Source organism: Leopardus geoffroyi, chromosome C1 (assembly GCF_018350155.1).
Source record: "Leopardus geoffroyi isolate Oge1 chromosome C1, O.geoffroyi_Oge1_pat1.0, whole genome shotgun sequence".
In the NCBI taxonomy this organism is placed as follows: Eukaryota; Metazoa; Chordata; class Mammalia; order Carnivora; family Felidae; genus Leopardus; species Leopardus geoffroyi.
Window position 1 is genome coordinate 101,280,350 of NC_059328.1, and position 8,395 is coordinate 101,288,744.

The window sequence follows — 8,395 nt, forward strand, 5'->3', positions numbered from 1 at the left end:
ATACAGATGGAAAAAAAATTCCTTTTGAGAACGGGGTAGCAGCATCCCACTTTTCATAGAATCACTGAAAAGTACCTTCAAATGCTATCCAGGTTTATTTTTTTTTACTGATACATAATTTCCTGACAAATGGCTGACCAGCCTCTGCCCAGATATCCTCTCCTTCTTTTTTTTTTTTTTTTTTTTTTTTTAAAGTTTATTTATTTTTGGGACAGAGAGAGACAGAGCATGAATGGGGGAGGGGCAGAGAGAGAGGGAGACACAGAATCGGAAACAGGCTCCAGGCTCTGAGCCATCAGCCCAGAGCCCGATGCGGGGCTCGAACTCACGGACCGCGAGATCATGACCTGGCTGAAGTCGGACGCTTAACCGACTGCGCCACCCAGGCGCCCCATATATCCTCTCCTTCTAAAGCAGCCCTTTGGCACCTTGAATTGTTTTTTAAAACACCCCTTATATGCAACCAAGGCCTACTTCCTGCCACTCAAGGTTCTAGTCCTGCTGTCTAGAATTATACATTTCTTATATTATGCAACATAGCCTTTACATAGGTGCTGGCACATATTAAATACTCAAATAATGATATTTTTCCCCACACAGTGGTCTCCACACTCATAGTCATTAAAGGGAATTATCAGTTTCTCTGTGGGAAGGTAATTCATAAAATAATTTTCTTTCAACAAGAGCCTTTCCTAATTGTATTCTGGATTCTACCATTTGGAGACTATTCTTTGGAGACAAAAAATAACAATCACTTGCCAGTTTATTTCCACTACACCAACACAATACCCCTTTTACTCTGTGTGACAAGAATATACCTCTGTCTGGAGAAAAGGCCAGAGTACTTTGTTGAGGTAGTAGTTTTGGGTTCCCAGGAAAACTTTAAGGAACTCAGCACTAACCAGAGTGATGGCTACATTGACTGTAGGAATTTAAGAATCAGCTATTGTTGGGGCGCCTGGGTGGCTCAGTCAGTTAAGTGCCAATTCAGCTCAGATCATGCTCTCATGGTTCATGAGTTCGAGCCCCATAGCGGGCTCTATGCTGACAGCTCAGAGCTCAGAGCCTGGAACCTGCTTCGGATCCTGTGTCTCCCTCTCTCGCTGCCCCTCCCCTGATCTCTCTCTCTCTCTCTCTCTCTCTCTTTCAAAAATAAACATTAAAAAAAGAAAACAATCAGTTACTGTTAAGACCTACCCCCTCACCTGTTCAAGTTGTGCATTTGGGTTTCACTGACTTTCTGGTTCCAATGATAATAACCAAGCTTTTGACCAAGCTTCTCTCTTCTTTTGGTATCAGATGAACAATGACCACAGCCTTGCTAGGTTTCAGTATGTTCTGCTGTTGTCTGGCTCCTTGAAACATTTACTCCTGGATGACACTGAGTAGCAGCTCTAGAAATATTTGTTGGATTGAAATTGTGAGGAGCAGGAGAAAGCCACTGGTCTCTCTAGTGGTTCTTTCTCACGGGCATATTCTGCCTATCGTCAGATTTCCATCAGGCCCAGACTCTGCTGCTGTGTTTCAATGTTCTTAAAGACATTACTGTCTATATCACTGCATCATGGAGGGTACTTCTTTATAGAATGCACAGAATAACATTTCTTAGGGCATACGAAGAGAGATGCTCCTCTTGGTCAGTTGGTTTGTTCTTGTCCTACAGACACTATGATTCCTGTAATTGACTATTTTCCCCTTTTTTTTTCCTGGTTTCTAGGAAGCTCCGAGTCTGATTTGCAGTATACCTACAGTACATAGACAGGGTTTAATGGCCTTCATGTTCTATATCAATCATTTTCTATATTAATCCTTAATCATCTTAATTGTCTTACATCTATTCTTCTCTTATATTAGTTTTTTCACTTTAAAAACATCTTTGTGCTATGTGTCTTTTTGTAATCTTCCTAAAGTTCTTTTGGAAAAGGGAAGAGTTTCGGTAAATAATAATCCTTTGCCGTAACATGTGTTCCCACTATGCTCATCACAACACCAGCCACTATCCGCAGAGAATCCAAAACATCCAAGGGCCTAGAGATACAGGACTTCCCTTATTGAGGGAACAAAGCACTTCTGCAGACTGTAGCTAACAAGTGGTACTAATGCCCAGAAGCCCACCCTGAAAGAAGCCTGAGAAATGTGAGTGGACTTCCCAGGGTCACAACTACTTAAGACAAACTCAGTTGTCAGTAAGACAAGTCTCACTCCTGCATGAGTGTTTTCATTCTGTGGATGCAGCTAGAAGCTCAGCTGGTCCCAACTGGTACAGCTGTCTGCAGCTGGGGACTTTAGTACCACATAAGCCAGCAGCTGGGGAGACGGAGGCACTGTAGTTTGTCTCTGTGCAGAAATGCCATCAGCCTTACACACCTCTTTGGCAGAGGGAGGTGTCCACACACTGTGGGTTCATTCATTCATTCATTCATTCATTGGCTTCCCGAACCATGAGTCAGGCATTGTGATAGAAGTCTCAGTAAGTAAGTACTGCAGGCAGAGAGAACTGTAAAAGCAAAGATAATTGGAAGCGGCTAAGTGCAGGATATGTTTGGAGAACAATAATTAGAGGTCGGTCCCTGGGGAAAGTTGAGTGAAGGGAAGAGGTGGTGGAGGATAAAGCTAAAGTGGCATTAATAGTGAGGTTGTGGTTTATGGGAACTGACCCCATAACGATGGTTGGATACCAGAGATGGAGATTCTAGCAAGGGAACTGCCATAATATTCTCAGCAAGAGATCACACTAGGAAAAAATGCTAGATATTTCAGAAGCAGTGTGGACACAGTGACTGTCAAAAAGACATTTTCAGTCTCTGCTTTATGCTACCTCTTCCCCATCTCTTTTTTTTAGGGGGGGGGGTTATAATTTTTTTATTAAATATTTTATTACTTTTTTAATATGATTTATTGTCATAATGGCTAACATACAGTGTGTATCTTCCCTATCTCTTCTGCACCGAAGTACTCTCTCACACAAATGCATAAGAAATTCCCACTGCTTGTAATCACCGACGAAGCTAGTTGCTTCTAGCCTACCAAACTTTCTTCCTTGGAAGGGATGGATATACCCAAAGTAAACTGCAGAGTCTAGGCAATTTGCAGGGTATATGCTGGAAAAGAAAACCTAAAGAGTTCAGGCCCATTTTTATTACTTTTTGATTTAAGTGGTTAATTATTTCAATTACTTTCTTCTTTACAGGAAGAGGTTGATGCTTGAAAGCAGGCCCTCCAGCATCCATGACAAAAATGTAACAGCAGCTCTGAGATGAATGAGCCTTTGAGCTCTTGTAGGAGGTCTGTTACCATTGAACTTGTGAAGGGGCTGTTTTCTTTCCAAGAGTTTATAGCCAAGTTGATTCTGGATTTCTCTCTTGATGGCATCACTGTTCTTCAGGACCAGGAAGCCTTGAGGATAACTGGAGTTCAGATCCTCAGAAAAGCAATTTAAATCTGAGTGGTGTCCCAAAGCAACTCTGATTTCCTCATGACTACGGGTGATTCAGATTCCCAAGCTTCAGCCAGCCTTACCCACAACGTCATTTCCTGCCATGCCTCCACCTTGTCCCCCTCATTCAGAATAACTTGCAGTTCCCCAAGCATCTGCTGTTTCTCTCATCTGTGCATTCATGTACATCATTTTCCCTGTGTGGAAGGTATTTTTCTGCCCTCCCCAACTTGCTGAGTTCTCCTTGCCCTTCCAGTTGAGCTCATTTGTCCCTTTCTTGAGTCACCATCTTCAATCTTCCATCTCATTTTTGCCCGTCCCCTGTGATACCAAATCCCCAGGCTTTACCTCTAGGGTAGCACTTCATTCAATTCTTAAGCTGATACCAGCTTCTAGGCTGGGTCCTGCATACACCAGAAGTAATGAGACAGACAAACACTCTGCCACTGTGTGTGTGTGTGTGTGTGTGTGTGGAGAGAGAGAGAGAGAGAGAGAGAGAGAGAGAACAAGCTACTAACAAATGGCGGTGAGACCCAAGACAGGGCAGAACAGTGAGCTGTACTCTGTTGGCTTTCTTTCCTCATTCTCCTGCTGTGCTGTGAGTTCCTTTAAGGCAAGGAATTAGCTCAGTAGTCTTTTATTTATCTAGTGCTTAATCAATGTTGAAAGAACAAATGGCAGTTGACTACTAGTGAAGGAGACTCCAGTTGTGTCAGGACTCAACCGCTCTAGACATCAGGTCTTGAAATTACAGTGAGGTGAGTAGTTGTCTGACTCAGCATCACTTGGGATTGGAAGTGACTTTAAAGGGAATCTGACTATACACCTGGTTTGCACGGAACGGTCCCAGTTGATACCTGTTGTTCTGGTATCCTGTCTGGGTTAGCATTTATTATAGATTTTTTTCAATAACATTTTGTTATTTATTATTAAAGTAAGCTAGGGTGAGTTTGGTAGACCTTTACTTCTTATTCCAGGATTTTTCCAAGGCTCATTTAGTAGTATGTAAGAAACATAGTTAATAAAAAGAGTTATCACTCTAATACATATTAAAATGTAAAAGACACTAGTGAGGACTAATGTGAAATGTTGGGGTTTTGGGAGTGAATGTTCAAGAAAGAATTCTTGAGGCATCTTTGGTGGAAAAGGTGGTTTTATTAAAGCACAGGGACAGGACATCTGGGCACAAAGAGCAGCACTGGTGTTGTGAGGGGTGAATGATTACATCCTTTTAAGTTGGGAGGGGGTCAGGGATAGCGTAAGACTCTAAGGAATTTAGAAGCAAGGTTTCCAGGACCTTGAGGAGTAAGCTGTTGTTAGGAAAAGATCATTTACTACTGTCTGGTAAACCCTTAGTCATGAGACCCATCAGATGTGTATCAGGGGGCCATGCTTAGAGGATGATTGCTAACATATAGCTTGAGGGGTGGGTAGAGATAAAGGAAGTTGCCAAAGGAATTTTTATATGTTTAAGGACACTTTCAGGATCCTGGAGGTCAGACTAATGTTAAGCATAAGTGGCCTTTTGCCCTTAGCAAAGTATTAACATCAAGGCAGTTGAGTTCCTAGAGGAAGGTCACTCTGCCTGTCTCAAGGACTTGTCAATGGGCTGTAAGTTATAAGGAAGTTTAATTTTTTTTTCTTTTGCCTTTTTCTCCACATCCATGACCTATCGTGTCTTTTCCTGAGCCTCCTTGTACAATGTAAGCAGCACTTTCCTTCCCTAGGACAGCATGCAAGGTGTTTATTGATAAACCCCATTGCACTCTGCCATGACTTAGGAGATGTGCAAGACCACTAGAAAATGACAGTAAGTCATCTTGAGTCATGTCCATACAAACATGGGAAATCACTGAGTAGGTGAAACTGAAATATATGCAAGAAATACAGGCCTGGCAGGCTTGTCATAGAATAGAGAGAGCAGTCTGAGTTCTTTTGCCATAGTGGTTTTGTTATTTATTGTAGGGCATAAATCTACAAGTATTATATTGTTTGGCGATACTTTTTTTTTATTTTGTAGGAAGCCCATCAGTAGCAGTTCAGCTCAAAAATGGAAGTGCAAGTTTAATGAAGTATTGAAACTGAATTTGTTTCTCAAGAACGTTGATGGTAAAATAGAAACAGTTTGCAGACAGTTCCTCTCCACCAGGGGGGATGGCAACCCACAAAAACAAGAAAATACAAATCTGCTAAAGAGGCACCGGCATCTACCTCGAAAATCTGTTGTTTTGAGACTGTACCCAAAGGTGACAATTTAATATTGTTTTACAAGTGCAAGTATATAGCATTCTGGGAGAGAGCTGAGAGAGATCAATGTAGACATTCTAATCTGCACATGCAACTAAGCCAGACCCAAGAAAGTGCAGTCAGCCAACAGGACAGTGAGAGTAAAGCAGTCACTCCCACCCCAGTTGTATGTGTAGGATTTCTACTCTTTCCTTAGTGTTTCTTGCATAGTATATGTGACTACCAGACATTTAGATCAAGCAAGGGTGCCATTATACTGGGATTTATAATAAGAAATATATATTTGATCTGTGTCCCCTCTCTTGGGGAGCTCCTAAAACCCTTGGTATTTTGTGGGATGAAAGCCGGAAAGGTGCCTTTTGTTATGTTAATGAAGTAACTTTAAGAAAGCAACTTAGGATGGGGGCTGGTTGTCCCTGGAGCCAACTCTGTGGTTAGAGGGTTGGAACTTTGAGTCCCACCCTCTGACCTCTTGGGGAGTGGAGAGGAGCTAGAGTTCAATCACCAAGAGCCAACAGATTTAATCAACCATGCTTAAGTAATGAAGCCTCCATAAAAACTCCAAACGACAGGGTTTGGAAGGGCTTCAGGACTGGTGAACACATGGAGGTGCTGGGAGAGTGATGCCCAGAACGGGCACGGAAGCCTGTGCCCCTTTGCATCTCTTCATCTGGCTGTTCCTGAGTTATATCCTTTTGTAAGGAACCAGTGATCTTGTGACTAAAATGTATCTCTGAGTTCTGTGAGTCACTCTAGTAAATTAAGTAAACATAAGGAGGGCTCCTTGGGGCCTCCACTTTATAAGTGGTAGGTCAGAAGCGCAAGTGGTAAGGCTGGGGGTGCAGTCTTGTAGAACTTGGCCCTTAACCTGCGGAATCTGATACTACGTCCATGCAGACAGCGTCAGAATTATGTTGAATTTCAGGATACCCAGCTGTGTCCTAAGTGTGGGAAAAACCCTCACACGTTGAAATCAGTACCAGAACTGTAAGTGCCAATATCAAAAAATATCTTAACTGTTAGCGAAGGATTTAAAAGATAAAAAATAATTATTTAGTAATAAAAAATAAATATGTAACGATAAATAATTATTTCGCTATGTTTCCTCACCTGTAACACGGGTATAATAATAGGCATCTATCTCATAGCATTTTTATGAGGCTTTAATGAGTTAAGCATTTAGAAGGGACCCTGGAGGCTGGTAAGTAGTAAGGTTTTATTTGTTCTTTTGGTTGCTTTATAATTATTGTTATTCAGCATATGTTTACTGAAATATCTGTGCCAAGTTCCACAGACACTTGGATGATGACTAAGATACCATGAAGAGACTGTCTTTTTCCCACTGGATATTCTTTCCTGCTTCATCAAAGATTAACTGACCATATAGTTATGCATTCATTTCTGGGTTTTCTATTCCATTCCATTGATCTATGTGTCTGTTTTTGTGCCAGCACCATACTGTCTTGATAGACCACAGCTCTGTAATACAACCTGAAGTCCAGAATTTGTGATGCCTCCAGTTTTGCTTTTCTTTTTCAAGGTTGCTTTGGATATTTGGAGTCTTTGTGGTACCACAACAATTTTAGGATTGCTCTTGCTCTGTGAAAAATGCTGTTGGTATTTTAATATGGGTTGCATTGAATATGTAGATTGCTTTGGGTAGTATAGACTTTTTTTAAGTTTATTTATTTATTTTGAGAGAGAGAGTGTGTGTATGTGAGTGGGGGAGGGGCAGAGAGAAAGAGAGGAAGAGAGAGAATCCCAAGAAGGCTCTGCACTGTCAGCACAGAGCCCAACACAGGGCTTAATACCATGACTGCGAGATCATGACCTGAGCTGACATCAACAGTTGGATGCTATACTACCCAGGTCTCTTGGGTAGTATAGACATTTCAGCAATATTTGTTCTTCCAATCTATAAGCATAAAATGTCTTTCCATTCCTGTATGTCTTCTTCAATTTCTTTCATCAGTATTTTATAGTTTTCAGAGTACAGATCTTTCACCTCTTCGGTAACGTTTATTCCGAGGTATCTTATTGTTTGTGGAGCAATTGTAAATGGGATAAATTCCTTGATTTCTCTTTCTGCTGCTTCATTATTAGTGTATATAAATGCAACAGATTTCTGTATGTTGATCTTGTATCCTATAACTTTACTGAATTTATTTATCAGTTCTAGTCGTTTTTTTTTGTAGAGTCTTTTGGGTTTTCTGTAGAGTATCATTCCATTTGCAGGAAAGAATATCCAGTGGGAAAAAGACAGTCTCTTCAACAAAGGATGTTGGGAAACTGGACAGCAACATGCAAAAGAATGTAACTCGACCACTTTCTGACACTATACACAAAAATAAAATTCAAAACGGATTGAAGATCTAAATGTGAGACCTGAAACCCTAACAATCCTAGAAGAAAATATAGGGAGTAACTTCTTTGACATCCATAGTAGCAACATCTTGTTAGATATGTCTCGGGAGGCAATGGAAACAAAAGCAAAAATAAACTATTGGGACTACATCAAAATAGAAAGCTTCTGCACAGTGAAGGAAACAATCAACAAAACTAAAAGGCAACCTATGGAATGGGACAAGATATTTGCAAATGAAAGATCCAATAAAGGGTTAGAATCCAAAATATATAAAGAAACAATACAACTCAACACCTAAAAAACAAACAATCCAATTAAAAATGGGCAGAAGACATGAACAGACATTT